Genomic DNA, 21,130 nt, shown 5'->3' with positions numbered 1-21,130 from the left:
AAATGGGAAAAACTGATCTGCTCGACCCCTTAATTCTCCCAACTATATCATTACAATTTAATTACATTTTAGGTGAATGTTAATCTTCACAAAGCAATGAATTGGCTCTATGTACCATTCCTGACATTTAGGTGTTAAAAGATTTTTTTTAAGCACTTTGTTTGGCTTATTTTCATGGAAAATTACGCACTTTTTCATCAACCTTCAACGATGTTACCGAGTTACTTTAAGCTTCAACACCATATCGAGAAAATTAACTTTCACTTCAATTATTGTACTATACGGTGTAAAGCCTACGTGGCTAATTAAACGAGCAGTAATCAAGGCCATTAAATCAACAAAAGGGTTTCACTTTCGAATGATGATTAGGGGCGTAGACTTTTTTGAGACGGATATGTATAAGCACACAATGGTGGCTAGTTAAATGTAATTATACAAATTATTTGAATTTATTTAAACACCGTTTTACTCATGGGGTTTTATTATAAGCATGGGTAGAAACGGTATTACAAAAGGGGGGCGACCTTTTAAAACTTTGGCCCTCTTCATGCTCTACATAGGTATAGGAGGAGGGGGATTCCCAAGGACCGGAAAAGGGGGAGCCAGTCCACCCACCTCCCCGCCCCCTTCTCCTCCTCGAAAATAACGTCTGTTTTGATTCTTTACAAAAATTCTTTATTATTATTTATTTATTTATTCCCCCATAGTTCTGTCAATTAACATTAAACTTTAAAGGGAGGAGATTCCAAATGAAAGGAAGTCCCCTCCCCCCCCCCCAAAAAAAAGCACACTCACACACATCCTCCAGTCTCCCACCCCCTCTCTCTCTCTCTCTCTCTCTATCTCTCTCTCTTTGTCTCTCTTTCTCTCTCTCTCTCTCTCTCTCTCTTCTTTCTCTCTCTCTCTCTCTCTCTCTCTCTCTTTCTCATTTTCTACTTCCTCTTCTTCTTTTCAAACCTCTGGCTGTACCCCCAAAGTCAGCTCCGGCACCCGTCTCTAACTCGTACAGAATTCCAATGGTGATGTCACCCTTTCGAGGGGACTCAAGCGTGCCACCTCTGCCGAACACGACATTGTTTGCGCTGGCAACAACAAAAGCCGGAGTTTCATCTCGTGGCCTTGGTGTTTGAAAGAAAAAACAGAAAATACAAATCAAACAATTATAGTACCGGTACTCGTCGCGAGTGCAGTTCCAGATTCATTTTTTACCGTCCGTGACATGTTGTTCGTGAGCCTGCGCTGCCGCCTGGAACGGAGGCCGGGAACTCTCACGCAGAGTCTTATCACTATTTTGGAATAAGGACTAGCTGTTAACGCCAGGACTTGGTCTTCTCTCCTGTTCCGTTCTCAGGTAGGCCTATCAATTTCTTGATCAGATTTTGATTGTATCATTAATCTCAATTATACACAGTTTTATTGTATAGAGTATACACCGGTGTGTGCATGCGTTGTGTTAAAGCACTTGTACTTAATAACAATGTGTGTGTACGGTGTCGTGTGGGGCGACGTTACCCCCTGCGAAGTCACCATGTTAACATGCAGCGTGTCAATGTATTCTATTCTAGTCTAACATTATCATGATTATAATCAATACCGCGTACTTAGTCGTGCTGGTGTATGCTTTCTTTCTTTCTTTTTTCTTTTTATCGTCCACGGTTGGTTACAGTAAACAAGGCCAGAGATTAAACGATTCTCTCAAAACATTAATACATACATGAGACGTGAAACCGAAAGTTATGTATTTCCAACTAAAATTGTTGCTTCAAAGTTCAAATAGATTGTGCTATTGGTTATATCAGAAAGAGAAAGCCGAGAGTCGATCAAAGTGATCTAAACCTTTTTCCTCTTCCCAGCACAGTTAACTTCAAGTGGTGATAATAATAATGATAAAAATACTAATATTAATGATAATATCAATTCTAGTTGTAATGACATTAATAATAATACAAATAATATGATAAATATAAAAATACAATTTTGTAGGGGAACCTACAGTACTCTGATCTGATACGTTATTGCGGTTTGCACTAATATGTACTTGTTTTCTTGCATGTTTTGTTTATCGACGTTAAGTAATGTTACTTCTACCTCTTCTACTACTGATCTATTTTTCGTCTGTTTTGAGCAAATCTTGCCGCAATCCGTCATTTTCACAGTAATGGTTGGCATGATTGTGCGTGACTGTGCGTTTCCTCAATGAGCTTGATAAACGGAAGTCAACAATGCCGACATTGTGAAACCAGCACACTCCAACCCCCCCCCCCCCCCCCCCCCGTCGTTCGTATAAAGATCTAGAAAAAAAAAAGAAGGTGTGCGTATATAAATTCACTAGATTGCGTCACGGAAAACGAATATTCACCCTACCCCTTCCCCTTCAACAGCGTTTGGGCCAATATTCACCCCTATACCTAATCATTTTGTAACCCTAACCCAGTCCATTGATAATGATAATAGAAGTAGTAATGATATTGATAACAATACTAATATATTGCTCGATGGAATGGAATACGCAGCAAACAATACACGTTCACACCAAGTCCCGTTGAGGTCTGCGATGCTAATACGCGCTTAATATAATTATCATAACTAAGAAAAAAATAGTACTAAAATAAAAGTAAAGTGTCAAAGTTGCAAATGTATCGAAGGCCAAAGAAAATGCAAAGGGGTCGCCGGGAATCACCATGATAGGAACAAAAACGTTGGTAACCTGTTTGTTCGTTTCCAGTATGAAGAATATTTGTTAATGCACCCAACCACTGTTCCCGGAAGTCCACGGACAATGTTCGGCTGTAATGTATGTTCCCTTCAAAAATGTTGTTTCATTCAGATGGGATACGCGAAAGACCGGCATCCACTGCCTGTGACATTAATGCTGTATTTAAAACGGAAAATAGAGACGAATCATCAGGTGTTGAATGAATACTAGGTAGTATCGGCCGTCATTGTTGGTCAAACGGTTTTTGAGCGTCAAGTGACGCCTGGCTGAAACGCTCCCCAGGGAGTGGAGATTATGCACATAGTGTGTGCGGGCAAGTATTCTATCCAATGACCGGGGTAATATATATCTGTAAAGCGCTTAGAGACACCGTAGGTGTATTAAGCGCTTTATAAAAGCGGGATATTATTATTCTATTGAGGATCCTCTTCTTCAAGGCAATCTCCTTTTTTCTGACGATTTCTAGTTTTTAGCATATTTGAATTTGATTAAAATGTATTGATTCATCTGTCATTATAACAGAACTTTTTCTTCTTTTGGTTAAAGAATAACAAAGGACATGTCACAAAAGAATTATACATAAGAATGAATGGTACAATATACTATAGGCCTCCATTATGTGAGGCTAAATTCACTGAGGCAAATAGAAATGACAGTACATGCTATCTTCCGCTGCAGCATGTTTAATATCAAGACTTCTGTAATGTTCTATCCAAACTTTACAGAGAAAACGCATGTGCGCCCATGTTACAAATTAGGAGCCATTCGTCTTAGTGTGCTCAAGCAAACCCGACAGAAATTCACCAAGATGTTCCTCTCAATAAGCTTCTTGTAGATTAAATAGGAACAAGTCAAGAAATAGTGACCGTGATCATAAATAAGATCTGGCTATTTGTGTCGGTTGATCAGTAGACTTCAACAATTATCACGGTCTGTAAACAAATGAGATAAAAGAAGATACCCTTAATTAAGATCAAACTATAACATAATCCTCTAATGAGCTAGAGAAGGTTTCGTTACTCCATGAACATATTATGGAGTAAGGTTCAAAAGTGCCATGGTAAGTCAATTAACGCCCGAAATATAGTCATATTCTCAAATTGAGTAAAGTAATTTATTTCGGGCTACCTCTGCCCACCCTAACCCAACCCGGTGAAACAAACCAAGGCCCTCGAAACGACGAAAGCTTCACTCAAAATATATAGATCATAGTAACTTGAGAGATTTTGCCCCTCCTGAGTAAGATTTCTGGATATGCCACTGTTCGAATTAGACAAATGATTCTCGACAATCGATGTAAGTCATTAATCATTGGAGCAGTTCAATGACTTTACCGAAGTTACTCAGAAGTGAAACGAAAATCATCGAGACTGTAAGCAATTGTTAAAAAAGGTTTGAAAAATGGGTATTTGCAAAATTCCCAGGGCTATAATTTTTTTTGGTCACATATGACCGACTTTTATATGTCGTCTGTTCAATGTGTGCACCAGGATGCGACAGTTAGTTTCCTAACTTCCTGTTTTGAAGTAAAATATGAATGTCTGCAAGTTGTATAAGTCATTGTATCTGTATTTAAAAAAGGTGAGTGGGGGGGGGGGGGGGGTTCCATCCCCCCGAGTGATATAAGCGTAGTAAGCATTTCATGAAAACCTTTCATCGTGTCGCGTTTGACTCTGAGCGAATGAATAACTTTACTAAACAGTACCACTGCGAGAACTCAATTTTGAATATGTTAAAGAAACGTGAGAGGGCACTGTCATCTTTGAAATTCTTTCTCGTTCATTTTTCTCTTTTCTCTTCCTTAAATAGTTTTATCTCATAACGTGGGGCGGTGGTGGAGAATGATGCCCCTTCTATCTATCTCTGCCTCTCTCTATATATATCTCTTTCACTCTCTCTCTCTCTCTCTCTCTCTCTATCTCTCTCTATCGATCTATCTATCCATCATTAATGATAGTTTTGCATCCATCAATTATTCTCGAGCTTTCAGTTGTTGTTATTGTTGTTGCTGCCCTTGTTATTACGCGACTCGGCTTTTCCACCCCGACTCTCTCCGAAAGAGCGCCACATTAATAATGGCGGATCCAAGATTCTCTACCCGTGGATGGGGGAACATGCTGACGATTCTCCGACAAGCAAAAACACAAAAGGTGGAGGTCGATCAGTACACCTATAGCTGCCTTTATGGGTCTAAGATTTTCGCTTTTAGGGAACAATAGGATATGCATTTCTTATTTGAAGTTGATGTGTACTTTTTATTAAACATAAAGTGCATTACACATTATAATGCGAAGGGTAAGTCAGAATAGGATTATGAGGAAGTGGGTGGGGGAGCACGGTTCTACACGCCCCCCCCCCCCCCCCCTCTATCCGCTATTGGGCTTATTGCAACCTTTGCCTTATCATTGGCCTGATACATCCAATTCGTATAGTTTCTAGTAGACACTTAGTAGCTTCATGATCGAAAGTAGCTTCTTTACCCCCAACAGATAAAATTATCTTTGACGCAATATTCTAACTGTATAATCTTGTGTCATAGCACCTTCTTATATTCGAACAACGACAGGTGAAAATCCACGTATTGATCATGGTATCAACTATAATATTGCATGGTTTACAAAATAGGAAAACACGTGGTTCTGGTGATAAAAATCACGGTAGACTATTATGTGTATCACCAGGAAATATGGATTTCTCAGTCATCTTTCGAAACGCAGCAGAGTGAGAAATAATCTGCCATTGATCGGTATAATATTTCTGTTACGGATTCTCGCATTTTGTCAATCTATACAAGTCATTGTACAATAGAGAAAGGGGATGGGGAGAACAGGGAGGTGGGGAGAAGGAGGAAGAGGGGGAGACGAGGAAAGAGAAAGAAAGAGAAAGAGAGAGAGAGGGGGCGATATGGAACTAAAGTGCAATGCATCGATGTGAGCACTAGGACATGTACGGATGCTTGGACATATCTAAAGCCACATCAATAGATCATACACATGCCATTACAGTGAATGTAATGGTATCTGAAATTGAATTATGTACCTCTTGATGTCCAGAGTAGATGGAGTAAGAGCGGGAGGAGAGACATGATGTACATGTTTTCGAAGGGCCCCAAGTGGTGTACTCGTCTCTACAACAAAACCGTCTTGTTTGGGTGTCAGCGAAAAAGAAACGGCATGCATGCATGGTTTCGTTCATTAATATGGCTTCATCTGTCGCGTATGAATTATGAAATATAGACGTCCTACACGTAGATTGATTATCAAATTATGATGGTTCTTTTTCAAAATTTCTTGAGAAAAAGCACTAATGTTTTATATATTTCATAAGTTTTTAAAAAATGAGAGAAATTGAGGGGCTCTATTTCCGCTCATCTCGAGTCTGGCAGCCTAAAGACATGTCTGCGTACAAAGTGCTTCGATTAAATTGAATTTTAACTCAAAATGCAATACCAGATTGAATTCAATTATTATTCCTCGCAAAAGCTACCACCGAAGCACTACTCATAAAGGTAGCCCTCTTAACCTTTTCATGATCTTTCTTCGCCCGAATGGAAGTATTTTCTTTCCCGATGGGAGGCATGTAATGCAGACTGGAAATGTTTTGAAAGGAAGAGCGAGGCCTGGCTGGAGATCCTTCGGCAAACTTGACCATGTTGATGTGGCGTTGGGTTATGGTTATGATGAGTATAAGATTGATGCTTCTTTTTTGTAAGGTCACAGTGAGAGCATGAACTGCCCCTTACATTGTACAGACTGAAAATCTGATAGCTTTCCATACTTCTTCATAGTTCCAGATTTAGAATAAATATTAATTGATTAAATATAATGATGTTGACTACTTCAACATGATCGTTAAAACTTTCGAGAAATTGAGTCACGTGCGCTTTCAATACGCTCTTGCATAAATCCCATAAAACCATATTCGGATTATGAAATATACTATTGTAGTATCCACAATGTTCAATATGTGATTGACAAGCTTATCGAAATTGGCTTAATTTGGTTTTACGAAAGTCTTTGCTGTATTGCCTTTATAAGCTCCAAAGAAATTAGCAAACATTTTGTGTTGTATGCATGGCCAAAGAGACATCGTTCAAATATGATCCTAGAAATGAGGAGCTTTTATTAAACCTTCTTGTGATGATCTATATTATCTCTATTCTTTTAAATTTATATTCAATAGTATGAAAAAAGGTTACCAGACTACTATAATAATGTAAGCATGTGCCTTCAAATGCCGCTGAACTCCTTTTAGTATTGAAGGTCAAATCATATAAGTATAGCTGTAAATTTTATTCATCGAATTGATTCTACGATACAAGGTCAAGAGAACTTTCCCTGTCTACCATGCGCTATTATATACCACGACTCTCTCTCTCTCTCTCTCTGCCTCTTCTGTTCTCATAATATCTCTTTCTCTTATCATTCCTGCAAGCCTTTCTCCATCACATTCACTCTTGTCTTGTTATTATATCTCTCCCTTCTCTCTCTTTCTCTCTCTCTCTCTACCCCCCCCCCCCCCCCCCCCATCTCTCGCTCATACAAACATACACGCGCACACACACTCTTCCCCTCTCACTATCTCTCCTACAATATCTGCAGATTTTTCTCTTCTTATTCTCTCCCTAATTATCATATCTTCACCTGTCTCTATCCCTCTGCCTCTCTGCCTCTCTGCCGTTTCTGTCTTTGTCTTTTTGCTCCGCCCCCCCCCCCCGACCCCACCCCTCTCTCTCTCTCTCTCTCTCTCTCTACCTCTACCTCACTCTTCCACGCTCATCATTGTCTTACCATTTCTGCTTGCCTTTCTACCTCTTATTCTTTCCCTAATAATCATATCTTTGCCAGTCTCTATCCATCTGCCTCCCTTTCCCCCTCCCCCTTTCCCCTCCCCTTCCCCTCAACCCCCCCCCCTCTCTCTCTCTCTCTCTCTCTCTCTCTCACCCTCCTCCAAAATCCACCTGCCCAATATTGGCCATAACGCCAATCGAGTAATGAAAATTTGTTGGTAATTACAACGGTCCCCTTTATACCTCGTCTTCCCCCCCCCCCCCCCCCCTCTCGTCAATTCGCCCACCCAATTTGTCACTCTCTTGCTGCAGGTGATGCGACTCTTAACATGGTGACAACGCACTCAGTTAAGAAAGCATTTTTTGACTCCTCATTCTGTTTCCACTACCTAGTCTTGTCTCAAAGCTTATAACGATGACTACTTGTGTAAGAAAGAGAAATGATTGTGGTGCCGGTTCTTTAAGAAAGGCCGGTCACACATCACTTAAGAAAACCTCCATTTAAAAAAAAAATGGGTTTCTTTAGAACCAGTATTGGTTTCGAGGAACTTTATTTCAAAAATTTGACTAGATGTAGGGATTTATTGGAATTTGAATCACCATTTGGGGTTAGGATAAATGATGGTTCAGTTGTAGGACAGAAGCATCATTATCGTGAGGAAACAAGATCATTGCGCTGGTTTTGTATTGTAAGGCATGAATCTTCATTTTAGAAAGACCCTTGGATCAGAATTTAGAAAGTCGTCGGTTCCCTGGTTGCCTATGTATATACAAGCCCATTGATTTCTTAGCAGTCGGGCAGCATGGATACAGTATATGATTAATAGTTCAGCCAAGCTTATATGCCTGGGTGGTGTTTTACGAAGACTAAGCTCGACTTTAAGTTGAACTTAACTATGGCAGGCCGTTCATGCCACTGTTTGCTCTCACCATTTACTGACATTGGTCTCTCAAGGGAGTACAAAATGGTCACAAGTCTACAGAATTTACATGTTGGGGAAATATTATCTGAAGTTCATAATCGAGAGACCAATGGTGAGAGTAACCAGTGGCATGATCGGCCTACTATAGTTCAACTTAAAGTCGATCCTAGTCTTTGTGAAACACTCCCCTGGTATACCTGTTCATATTTTGTACCGAGTATTGAAAATGGCATTGTTGTTTGAAAGCTATATCTCATTATATTTTGTGAACCTTTTTATTTGTTTTTATCAGGCTACCCATGGCTAACAATAATCCTAATCAATCATTTGTGGCATTCGTGATGAACGAACCTCAAGAACAATATCAAGGTCATGTGACATGCGGGTAATCAGGTGACATCAACGAATCACGTGAATATTGTATGCATTGTATTTAATTCAATGCAATACATAAAAGGAAGTTCTGCTCCACAAATACAATTTTTTTTTTGCACAAATCGTTTCCCTGTACGCGAGTTTTGACATGTCCTCAGGTCAAAGAGTGCAATATAAAGATATTTATCGCGTTGCATTTCCGTGTTTCAGTAGCTTAAACGGAAATCAAAGCTACACTGACGACAAATTGAATTCAAGGAAAAGTAGACAAACCAGAGAAATGTATTGCTGAAATTCTAAACTGTGAAACTGATTTGCCAATTTGAAACTCCTATACGTATAGTGATTTCAAATTTTTCGAATTGGCAACGATCCTAGAATGACGCCTCGAAGACCTCACCAATTTCTGGCGCATTGCTATGTCAGGCAAACGACGTCTCGGGACAACGGTTATACTATACACGAATATAGACAGATTAATAAATCAATTCCTATTTTTAACATGTTTGCTATCAACGGTCATACTATAACGAATACAGACATATTCAAAGAGCAAAATTGATAAATGAATGCCTCTGTTTACAATATGTGCACGCCGTTAAAGTGCTGATTGGTACCATTGTATTGTTGGATGAATACTGAAGAACCGATGTTGTTGTTGTTCGCACGTTCATCACGAGATCTGACCTGGTTTTAATGGGGAAAACACACTTTTATGCATTATAGGACTAAGGTGATTAAGAAATTCGTCAAATTTGTTTCACTGCTCACCTATATCTTTCATTGACAAAGCAAGTAAAGATGGTTATATTCACATTTCACAGACTCCATAGCAACTCTAAACGTCATTCGATTTCTGTTACTTCTTGTCCGATGTATGTCGATTTTTTGTCGTGGCTGAGGTGTAACATTTCAGTACTATTTATTGCAATAGAAAGCTGCTATCTTTGAAAGATTTCTGATATTTTCAATTTTCGTAAAATTTAAACCAATCGTCCTTTAATAGTTCTTTATCCGATTTTTAAAATATTTTTTTCTTATACACTGTCTGTTAATCTTCGCTGGAAAAATGACTGAATGTTACAATCATTTGGGAATCGCACACACACTTCACTGTATGGTACCCGCGCTCAAACACAGAGTAACTTTCAACACGTAAACCAATGGGGATCTCATTATAATTTAACTATTTTCCCGGTAACCGAAATCTTGCGGGAACCTCACTCATGAACTATTGACCGATACTGGACTTGATCGTTTCTTTATGGGAATGGCTAAAATCACGACTCCAATTTTGACCAATCAGATGGCTAGATTTGTAAAGCTAGGTATATAATAATTATTATTATAATGATAATGACAATAGTAAAAATAATCAACAGTATCTAATTACGTGGTTCTTGTAGACCTGCAGCTCATGTTACGCGTGGTATGCCTCAATACGCTTGTTTACAATGTATATTGTCCGACATTAGTATGTATTCCTAACTCAATGACTTTGTGTAATCATCACCAAAGGTCCTAACACAAATGCATGTTATACTATTATCACCTAATCATTTGGAAGGACCGTTGTCGTCATGGTCGTTCTCGTTCGTGCTTTCGTTGTCGAGTTAGTCATTAGTAAGGGTGTGTACGTGATCTTGTGTAAAAACTTGAGTGGTAGAAATGTAAACCACTTTTCGCTTGAATTTACAATTCCGCACGTGGGCGTAAATGCATTGAGCTGACTTTCCGTAGGGCTCTTGACCTGATATAAAAAGCTAATTCAGACGAACTGAAGGAATATTCAGCAATCGGAAGCAAGTTTGGCAATGGCTGCTTTAAAATTGATTAAACTAATGCATGACTTCGAGTTCATAGCATAATGAAGGTCGTTAAGGTGTAGAAGTTAATTTTGAGACATGTTTTCCCCCTCGCCCCACACTAAAGCGTTTTTAATTTTTTTTTGTTCTCCTTTTTATTCATCTTCTTCTTCGTCATCGTCTTTTTCTTCTTTTTCGTCTTCTTCTTCTTAACCCCTTCTTTTTCTTCTGTTTCTACTTTTTCTTCTTCGTCTTTCTGTCCCTTCTTCTTTTTCTTCTTTTATACCCCTTCTTCTACTTATTCTCCTCTTTCTTCTTCTTTCTTTATTCCTCCTTTTCTTGCATGCTAGCTTAATTTCAAGCAATTTTGGTCTCACATATAATGCTTCCCTCGTGCAGCATGAGCTTAATCCAGGATTTTGTTTCAGAATCTGAGACAAAGTTACCCAATCCCTTTAAATAAACAAACCTTCGTTTCATTATCACCTCTTTCCTTTTCTTCACCTTTTCCATAATTCCTCTAAACGCTCCATAAGTGGTTTTCTTTTGGCAAATTAATCAAGCGCATTATCATTACGGCTACCACATGTAGGTCTCCAATCGTGAATACAAACTTTCATATTACAAAAATATGAGTGGTAACGCCTTGCAGGAAGCTAGCTTCAATCCATGGATATTTTATGGGAGGACTTTAAAGCGCCATGCAATATTGAGTATCTGTGCGCGTTGGTTTATCCCCCCTGAGTTAGATCAAGAAGTCCGAGGGTGAGCTTTATCGGGGTGAAGCAAGCTAGCTTGGCCTACCTAATTTCAACTGTTTGTGATACATCTGCTCTCTTGTTAGCGTACTCGGGTGAATTGCTTGGCAATAAACCCAACGTGATCCCGAGGGGAAATATCATAATAAAAACAAAAACAACATTAATAACAAGGCGTTATCGCGATAGCCATTACGCAATTATAATAATGACGATGGTGAAAATAAAAAAAAACTATAACAATTATTATAATTGTAATTCTTGTGGAAAAATTAAGAGAATTACATCTTACCTCCGATAATGATACTTATTAATAATTAGTGACTAAAACATAAGGATTGTTGATGAAGATTGAGGTCCTTCTCGACATTCTAGATACTGGTTTGGGTTGGTCAAGTTATGACGATGCAATAATGTTTTTAGGTCAACGAGACTATAAACAGTATTTGGCATTGGGTAAAATATAACATTATATGGGAGGGTTAATATGGACCTTTATTTCTCGATAAGGTAAGGAGGTATTCTTTTAATCCGACCACTAAATTGATAGAACGATAGTAATTATTTGCCAGCAAGGATTGACTAGCTAATGGTTTTCTTCAAATATGCAGACGATTACCAACTGGGGAGAAAGTGACATCGGCAAAAAAGCGCTTTCACTTATACATGTAGTTGGTTTATCATATTCCATATCTCTCTCTCTCTCTCTCTCTCTCTCTCTCTCTCTCTCTCTCCCTCCTCTCTCTCTCTCTCTCTCTCTCTCTCTCTCTCCCTCTCTCTCTACCTGACTACCTGCCTACCTATCTACCTACAGAGATATCTAGCTGTATCCAGGAATCTGTATATATCTATTTGTCTGTCTCTACCTCTGCATTCCCCTCACCACTATCTTTATATCTATACCCCCATCCCCTTGCTTTGTCTGTCTGTCTGTCTCTCTCTCCCTCTCTCTATTTTGTTTCTCTTTCTCTCAGTCTCTGTCTCCGTGTATCTATCTCTAATTCTCCTTGCACAATTTACTCTTTCTCCCCTCTCCATATCCATCTCACGTTATGTCGCCTTACTTTTCTCGCATCCTCGAATGGTTTTTATCATCCCTTTATTGTTCCATCTGTTTCTCTCTCTCTCTCTCTCTCTCCCTCCGTACTCTAGGCTTTTCCTTCTCTAGGCTTTCCCTTCTCTAGGCTTTCCCTTCTCTAGGCTTTCCCTTCTCTAGGCTTTCCCTCCCCCCCCCCTTCTCCCCTTCCTCGCAATGGGGGTCGCCCGCGCGATCCATTTCCCGGGTTATATACCATTTCACGTCGATTTGGACTGCAAACGATGCCAAAGAGCGAAGAGATGAGCCGGGCTTTCCTTGCTCGCATTCATCCAATATTTGGGTCATACACGAAGTTTAGTGCAGTTCTTCATTAGATAGAGCTTCGTCGGTATGAGTGTTTAGAACGGTTTGAAGATTTTTCTTTACCTCGACTGTTCAGAAAGCATGTGTATGCTTGTAAATTAGCAACCAGGGGACCGACGGATTTAAGTCCTCTTCGAGAGACTTGGTAACGAGGACACTCACATATGAACTCGGATTCGAACCCGAGTACGAGACCAACTGGTCTATTACTGAGCCACGTACTGTTGATCCTGCCGTCCTTGTCCATCAGTTTTCCAAGAATTTTCAGCAATGAGTAAATCACCAGGGGAAAACTTGTTTGAAAGAACTTAGTATACGGTCTTCTGATTATTCTGTCGTTGGTTATTTTCTGCGATTTTTCAGGATAAAAAAGTTTTTAAGGGATCTTCGAACATTTTTCTGATTACCCTCTGAAGGATCATTATGTCTGTAACAAGTACCGAAATGTTTCTTCGGGATATATCCCAATCGTCGCTCAAACTATCCAATTGTGCTGCACATAAAACGAATAGTATTAACGTATAATACGGATTGCACATCGATGACTTCGAGATGAACAACATTTCTTTATCTCAATTTTAAAAGAATCTCCATCTGAAAATATCAAGAAAAAAAGAAATATCACAACTGTCATGTTCGACAATCTCCTTGTTTTAATTATTCATTTTAAGCATGTTGAATCTCTGGTAAATACGGGATGACATTAACCCGTTAAATACGAAGACTGACATAAAAATCTCTGGAGTCTATGGCAAATGAGTGTGATACCAAAAATTAAATCGTAGCGATAGGGTTAATGACTAACAAAAAGTGCTCAATGAATAGGTTATCGTGCAATCAACTTCAGCTCCGGGAGAAATCAATCGAATTTGTCTGAATAAAGTCTTTCGATTGAACATAATTCACATGCTCTACTTGGGAGCTTGCATTTTCAAATTTGATTACATTAAGAGGAGAAAAAAGGAAACATGCATTTTTCACCTGCCGTTCGGAAATACACATCTGCATTATAACGGAGGCTTTGGAAAATTGCGTGAGGGATATTGACAGACTGCGATGGTGATGGATGGCGGACATACTCGACTAAGTGCAACATGTGATCTCATGTAGACAGGCAATTGCAGAGGGAACTAATGTGTCTTTTTTAAAGAAAGAGTTTCACTGGGTTTAATTATTAACTGTGTATCAGCATCATCATCCGCGTCGTCGTCGTCGTCATCGTTTTGTTTTGGTGGAAGAACAACTAGACATCGATGGAAATACGTGGCAAAAAATGAGACATGTCACTGGATTTGCGATGGAATGAGGAGTTAACGTATCCTTGAAAGGACTTAAAGCATACCTATGTCTTATTAGTGACTGTGTTTCATCATCATCATCGTCGTCGTCGTTTTGTGCTGTAGCGTCGCTTTGTTTTGGTGGAAGAACAACTAGACATCGATGGCCATACTCGGTTAAAATGCGACATGTCACCGCTTATGGATTAGCGATGGGATGAGGGGTTAATGTTTCCTTGAAGGGACGTAAAGCATGCCTGTGTCTAATTAATGACTGCGTTTCATCATCGTCATCTTTCTGTGCTGTAACATCGCTTTGTTTGGATTTATTCTGGATTACGCCGACAGTGTTTGTAAATTGTGGTCGCTCTTTCCGACGCCGGATCACGCGACGCCTCAGCTTTGTTTTAAGGATGTTTCGTTTCATTCTCACTCTCTTAACAAAAGGCTCATTCCCATTATCATGATTGCCCCTTGAGAATAAATAATTAGCCTAATAGTGATTCGTACAAACCATCATTTCGATGCATAAAGGTACATTCTCTATTGCGTGTTACATTCAATATGATCCATGACATATCATTCTATACGTGAGTCTATCTTTATTTTTTAGTTCAAGTGCATTCGTTCGTCGAGCAAGGATGTACTTGCTGAGGAGTGGAGTGATAAAAACTGTCAATAGCAAAACCCCGGAAGATCGCCTTGTCCACTGGCTTCTTGTTTAAAGATCATCAATAACCTCGTGACCCATGCGATTGTGGGTCACTTTAGAATGAGAACTTGGTAAAGTGTCGGGAAGCTTTCTTCGACATGTTGACGTATTTGAGGTGATTCAGGTTTTTATGACCTAGGTTTAAACTGACCATGGACCCTACTACGGGTCCATGAACTGACTAAGGATTTGTATAACGAGAGTTGGTGTTATAACGGGCTCTGTTCGGCGTATGTTGAAGAAAACGACTCAAATTTCACATTCTGGCATTTCTCTGGAATTGTGCGCTATGAATTGAATGTCACATTAAATGCTACGTGCTTTTAGATCTCAACAACACCGCTACCTTGGCTACTTTTATATGGCTTATGTCCTCGAACAAACACCGAAGCAAAAATGCAGGCCAGCATACGTGCAAGTTCATCGCTTATGGCTTCGTGAAAATGTAAACATGTCTTTAAACTCTCTGTATGTGTTCCCGACTTTATTTACCATCGTGGCAGCGCGGATCGATCAAGCAAACCTGCCCGGACAGTCGCCGGGTTGCGAGTGGAGAGATACTGTCTGAACGCTGCAAGCCGTCGTCGAATCCCCCCCCCCCCCCTAATTTGGAGTGCTAATCGGTGCTAATTTAGATTCATTGGCTGTCGTTTGATTTTGGAGGGTTTAGTCTGTGTTGGTTGGATCATGGCGGGGTTCTACCGGCCGGCTGTCAGGGTCTTTGATACAATCCGTTGCTGTAGCGTCATCAAGATACTGGCGGTGGGGTTTACCTTCTGGTGCACTTACGTCACAATAGGTGAGTGATGATAACGATATCTCAACGTCACAATAGGTGAGTGGTGATAATGATGTTCTTTACGTCACAATAGGTGAGTGGTGATAATGATGTTCTGTATTTTGTATAGCGCGTAGCAGACATGTCAGATATGAAGATACATTGACAAGGTGTACTTCCAGAACGCATTGGAAAGTACTGTCTTGGTGTTAATAGCTCCTGCAACCATTATTAGCGGTCAGTGTATTGATTATTTCAAACTAAAGAATGTCATACGTTGCAGGCACATAACATTCCACTGTTGATAAATTGCATACATTTGTCACGTGCACAGAATTATACATACCCTATATTTTATCATATTCATACATTTATGATACGTTTTAAGGATTGCTATTGTCAACCGATACCGATATGAGCGTGATCGGGAGTTGTAAAATTGGACAGTTGTCTGTGATATTCTTATCGTGGTTTTCGGAGGCCGTTGTCGCCTGATTAAAGGTGTTTTAATCTCCACTTCCTGTCTGATCTCTGGTCATTCCTGTTTGTACTTATAGTAAATCCCTGCAACGTTTAGGTTTGTTTTTCGTGAGCGGGGAGGTAGTAAAATTTGTTTACCGATCGGTAAACGCATCTTGGTAAAGTGAACAAAAATACTTCAGGTTGTAACTGAAATTATCAGTGTTTGCGAGGTATTTAAAATACAAGATAATACATTAATCCTTGACTCTGGCTCGCATCTTGTGCAAACGCTTTGTATATACATGTTTATTACATATAGATACTGTAATACCTGAAATCACTTGTAATTATTCTTATACTCGAGGCGTTTACAGCCCCCTCCCTCCCCCTTTAATCCTGAAAAATTTATCAACATCCCCTGGAAGAACACACTCTATAAACAATTTTCATGAAGAAAGGGACAACTGTTAAAGAATCGAAAATGGCTGAATGTACAGACTTGAGTACGTCAACCTGATATGGACGTGTTCTACCCGGGGTGCCCCATCTACTAATGATTGGCTCAACCTCGCCTTTCGCGAAATACGTGCGAAGATATTTTTGATTGAAATGTTTAAGAATTTCACACCTAACAGTTAAGGGCATTTGAGTTATTATTCTGCATTTGTTTGTTTCTGTGTGTGTGTGTGGGGGGGGGAGTTGATTCATGACACGTCTCATAGAGAAACAGGTATTTAACCTGACACATATGTATTTTCACATTCAACCTTGGGGGCTTGTCGGTTCTGGTGAGATCTTTGATTGCCGAATAATATATTTGTCTCATTCTTCCCTTACTTATTTAGAAACCAAATGAGAAAGAAATATTCATCGGAGAAATATTCCCAACTCTATCTTGGTACGTGTAAGGCATGTACTTTCCATAATCGGATGACACTCAACAGTGGCATCTACCGTAGATATGAAAGTGTGGATAAGGGGTACCAAGTACCCTTCAGGTTTTCACACACTCTCTCTTTCTCTCTATTTCTCTCTTCCTCTCACCTCCCTCTCTGTCTGTTTGTCTCTCCGTCTCTCTCTCTCTCTCTCTCCATAATCCCATATTTCATTCTCTTCATATGCATCCTGCGTGGTTTCTTAAATATGTATATATATTGTAGAAGGAGGGGGCACAAGATACCAATCAGCCCTCACCTCCCCGTTGGAGTAAGACCTATGCGCCGAGGACAAGGAGAGGCCGAATCCAGGGATGTGTTAACATTATAAGCGCTTTAAAAACATTGTCTCCACAATAGTTTATCACAGTATTTCTCACTCGCTTCTCTCGCTCGCAAGATTTTCATACTGGAAAGTCGACATTCGGGCAAGAGACGAGCCAACTCCCCCGGCATAATTACGCCCACACACCATAGGTATGGAGAGGCCCGTTCCAGGGATATGTTAGCATTACAAACGTTAGTAAGGAGTTGAAGGAGAGGGGGGGGGGGGGTGGGTGTTCCAATCTAATTTTCCATTGCATGGCTCCGACACATGAACTAATCTAATTCAATCCTGTCCACATCAGCAGTCAATTGAAATAATGTTTAGGCATATCCAACAAATAATGCGAGCGAGCTACAACACTCGGACTGCATTCGAGCATAAGCAATGTATGTGAGTGAGGCGGTGCACATGATGAGAATTTAAAGATAAGGTTGGGGTCTGGGCCCCGTTTCACAAAACTTGTCATCAGTGATAAATGACAGTTTTTGTTATAAGCTACCGAAATCCTTGCTTCTGATTGGTTATCAGCACATTTGTCATTGAAAAAAGGCTTTGTGAAACGGGTCCCAGGTTATAAAAACTGATAAAACTCATTTGCATACATCTAGGCATGTGTATGATGAATACACACTATAATGTAAGGCGGTGCAAATAATGAAGGTATAAAGAAATAAAGTCGCGATCTGGTAAGGGTGAACATCATTTGTAAGTTTTCTTATTATTCTTTTTTTGTAGGTGGGAGATTGTCATTGTAGCACTGTCACACATTAGAATTGCAATGATTGCTCAATTAATAACCCGTACATCACGTAAAATAATTCGAAATTGGGACCATTTGTTTATCGTTTTAATTGGCTTTTGGGGGTAAATTTATAATAAAAAAAGTAAAATCGAGGTTATCGCCCTTTTCTTACAACTAATAATAATAATAATACATAACATTTATTAGGCGCTTAATACTGATGTTTCTAAGCGCACAGTGTTCTGATTAAGAGAAGACTATAACCCCCAAGCTCAAGGCAACGACAGAAATTCGTTCATTTCGCACTCACACAAGCTGTTTGTTTGCTAGTTTGATCGATTCTAATACCACTCGCACATGGGAATTTATCTCCTGGGCCAGGATCTAAATTGTTTTTTATCATGAAGACATTTTCCACTTTAAGCATGTCAGGAGAGATAGAGTGAGAGAGAGAGAGAGAGAGAGATAGAGAGAGAGATAGAGAGAGAGAGATAGAGAGAGAGAGAGAGAGAGAGAGAGAGAGAGAGAGGGAGAGGGGGGGGGAGAAGGTAAGACGAAAAGTTGAAGAAGGATATATGAACAAGAAGATGATGAAGAAGAAGGGGGAGGAGGAGGAGGATGTTGAGGAGGAAGAGGTGGAGGAAGAGATAAACAGATTTCTCGTTTCAAGGCAAAAGTGTGTGTGTCGGGGGAGGGGGATATTTCCCTCTTTTAATACTCGGTGTGTACTTAATCAGGTCTGGCCAGGGGCGGGGCGTACCCCCTTGATCCGCATTAGAAAATAGGTTTTTGTAAAATTTCGGTTTTGCAACCTTTCAATGATAATAAGCGTCCTAGATTGACAAGTATGGAGAGAGTGGGAGAGAGAGAGAGAGAGAGAGAGAGAGAGGGGGAATAAAGTTTACTTCGTCTGGTAAGAAACTCATACAGTGTGAATGAATCCCTTAACGATGCATTATTCGTGCTATCATGCGCGTTGCAACAGCTATCAGTTTCATTCTACCACCATATCTAAGGTGTTTCTAATGTGTGAATTCCAGGGGGAAAGTGGAGGAAATGTCACCATGTATATACATGCATTTCTACCCGATGTAGCCCCCAGGCTTCAACTCACCGGGGAGAGGACATTTAACGGACACAAATCTCTTAGTACGCATGACAGGGGTAATAACGGAAAGATTAAAAGGGGTAAGCAAGTGAAGGATGATGATATGGGGACGGTGTTAAGGAGGAGGAGGAGGGGTAGGAGGAGGGGTAAAGAAGAGCACGGGGAAGGGGAAAGGGTGAAGGGTGAAGAGGTAGAGTCACCGGATGAACAAGAATAAAAAAGAAGTTTGTACACGGAATTACGAGGAAACAGAGGACGAGAAAAAGATAGAGGGGAAACAGTAGTTATAGGCAAAAGGGCATAGTTAGGAGACTGCATGTGTGTGTGTGGGGGGGGGGGGGAGTTCAGTGATTGCATTTTAAATGACACTGAATAATTAGCATCATTATTAACATGTGGCATATAAGTATGCAGGCAAAGTTTATAGAGTACAGAGAGAGAGAGAAATAAGAAGATGGTGCTGATGATACTGATGATTATCATGGTGATGATGAGGATAAAGAAATAGAAGAAAGATATGAGAACTAACTAACGATTAAAAAGAAAATTAATGGGAAATGAAAGAGCATGTTTCTGTTGTTCCTTCCAGTTGCCAATTTTATTTTTTCCATTCCAACACGTAACGCTACGAAACACTATTCCCCTTCTACAAATCACAGTGACGATTGCAACCACTGGAGTGCATTTGGGTAAAAGCCAATTATCTCCAGACGTAGTATGAAGTCGTTTTCGAGGTGCACACTTAACTACAACTATATTACGTCGACATAACCACACTTTCCTGACCTCTAATTGTGTAGTTCAATTATCGTTTGGACGTGCCAGCCGTCTGCGGCAAGCATCTTGACAAGAGGAATCGAGTCAACGAAAAGTCACTGGCAGAATTGAAAGTCCGTCTCCAACGCTTTTTATCCCCCCCCCCTTCCCCCTCCCCCCCCCCCCCCCTCCTCTCTGAAATACGAAACCATGTTGTGTATTGCAAGTATATGCCCTCTCGAATACTCTCTCACTCTCTCTCTCTCTCTCTCTCTCTCTCTCTTTCGCCCTTTCTAACACACACATACGCACATATATACCAACGCACACTTACTCTCACTTTCTCATCCCAGTCTGTGTCTATCGGCTTCATTTTTTCCCGCTTATTTGCTGTTTATTTGGATGTTCTAGGTATTTGGAAATGTGTGTGTATTTTTTCAACAAGTAAAGCACTTATTAACTTAAATTTTTGAAAAATGTATTATAGGTAGAAATACAAACGTGGACTCTACAGCTGACCACACTGATTATGGAGGAAATTTATATCGTACCTTACCCCCCCCCCCCGTCCCGAGCCCTCTTCTACCCCATTTCTATTAATTATCTATACCGCCGTGCCCCCTCCGTGAGTAAATCTTGTACCCTGCATTTATAATGGCATAGCGTGGGACAGGCGTTTTGGGGCACTATTATTATGGTGGAGGTTATACATTCGAAAGAGGTTGTATCTTATTCCGTTCACAGCCCCCCCCCCCCCCCCTTTTCTCTCTCTCTCTCTCTCTCTCTCTCTCTCTCTCTTTCTCTCCCCCTCTCTCTCTATTTCTCTCCCCCTCTCTCTCTATTTCTCTCTCTCTCTCTCTCTCTCTCTCTTTTTCTCCCCCTCTCTCTCTATTTCTCTCTCTCTCTCTCTTTCTCTCTTCATTCTCCTCTTTCTATATCTTCTTGTTTTATTTTCGCCATTCGTTTAGGAGCACCAGCCCCATGCCGCCCTGTGCCCCTGTCGCTAAGCCACTGTCATGATTATTTGTCCGCATCTTTAAAGAGCGCAAATATTTCGAACCTCGTTGGTATGAAATCGAGATGCGTTGTTGAACTTGGGGGAAACGGAATCCCTTTTATTGCAATTTCGAAATGACGTATACAAGCCTATGGATGAAGGTGTCTCAAATGAATGAAATTGTTAATTTATTTTCGGTTATTGAATACCATGACTGTGTGGAAGTACATTCACAGACAGAGAAATGGGTCTGTGACTATACATGAT

General features: G+C 40.1%; 1 protein-coding gene across 1 annotated transcript in view; it reads left to right on the top strand.

The window, feature by feature from the left end:
- Window positions 1-1,122: 1,122 nt before the first annotated feature.
- The window catches only part of LOC100892548, a 36,114-nt gene continuing 16,106 nt past the window's right edge, over window positions 1,123-21,130 (top strand). The window contains exon 1 of the mRNA XM_003728050.3: window positions 1,123-1,351. The gene's annotated coding sequence lies outside the window, so the exon portion shown is untranslated. The remainder of the gene's footprint in view (window positions 1,352-21,130) is intronic.

This window comes from Strongylocentrotus purpuratus, unplaced genomic scaffold, assembly GCF_000002235.5.
Source record: "Strongylocentrotus purpuratus isolate Spur 01 unplaced genomic scaffold, Spur_5.0 spur5_scaffold_13, whole genome shotgun sequence".
NCBI lineage: Eukaryota > Metazoa > Echinodermata > Echinoidea > Camarodonta > Strongylocentrotidae > Strongylocentrotus > Strongylocentrotus purpuratus.
Note: the sequence above shows the minus strand (reverse complement) of the source record. Positions and strands in the feature narration are given on the sequence as shown.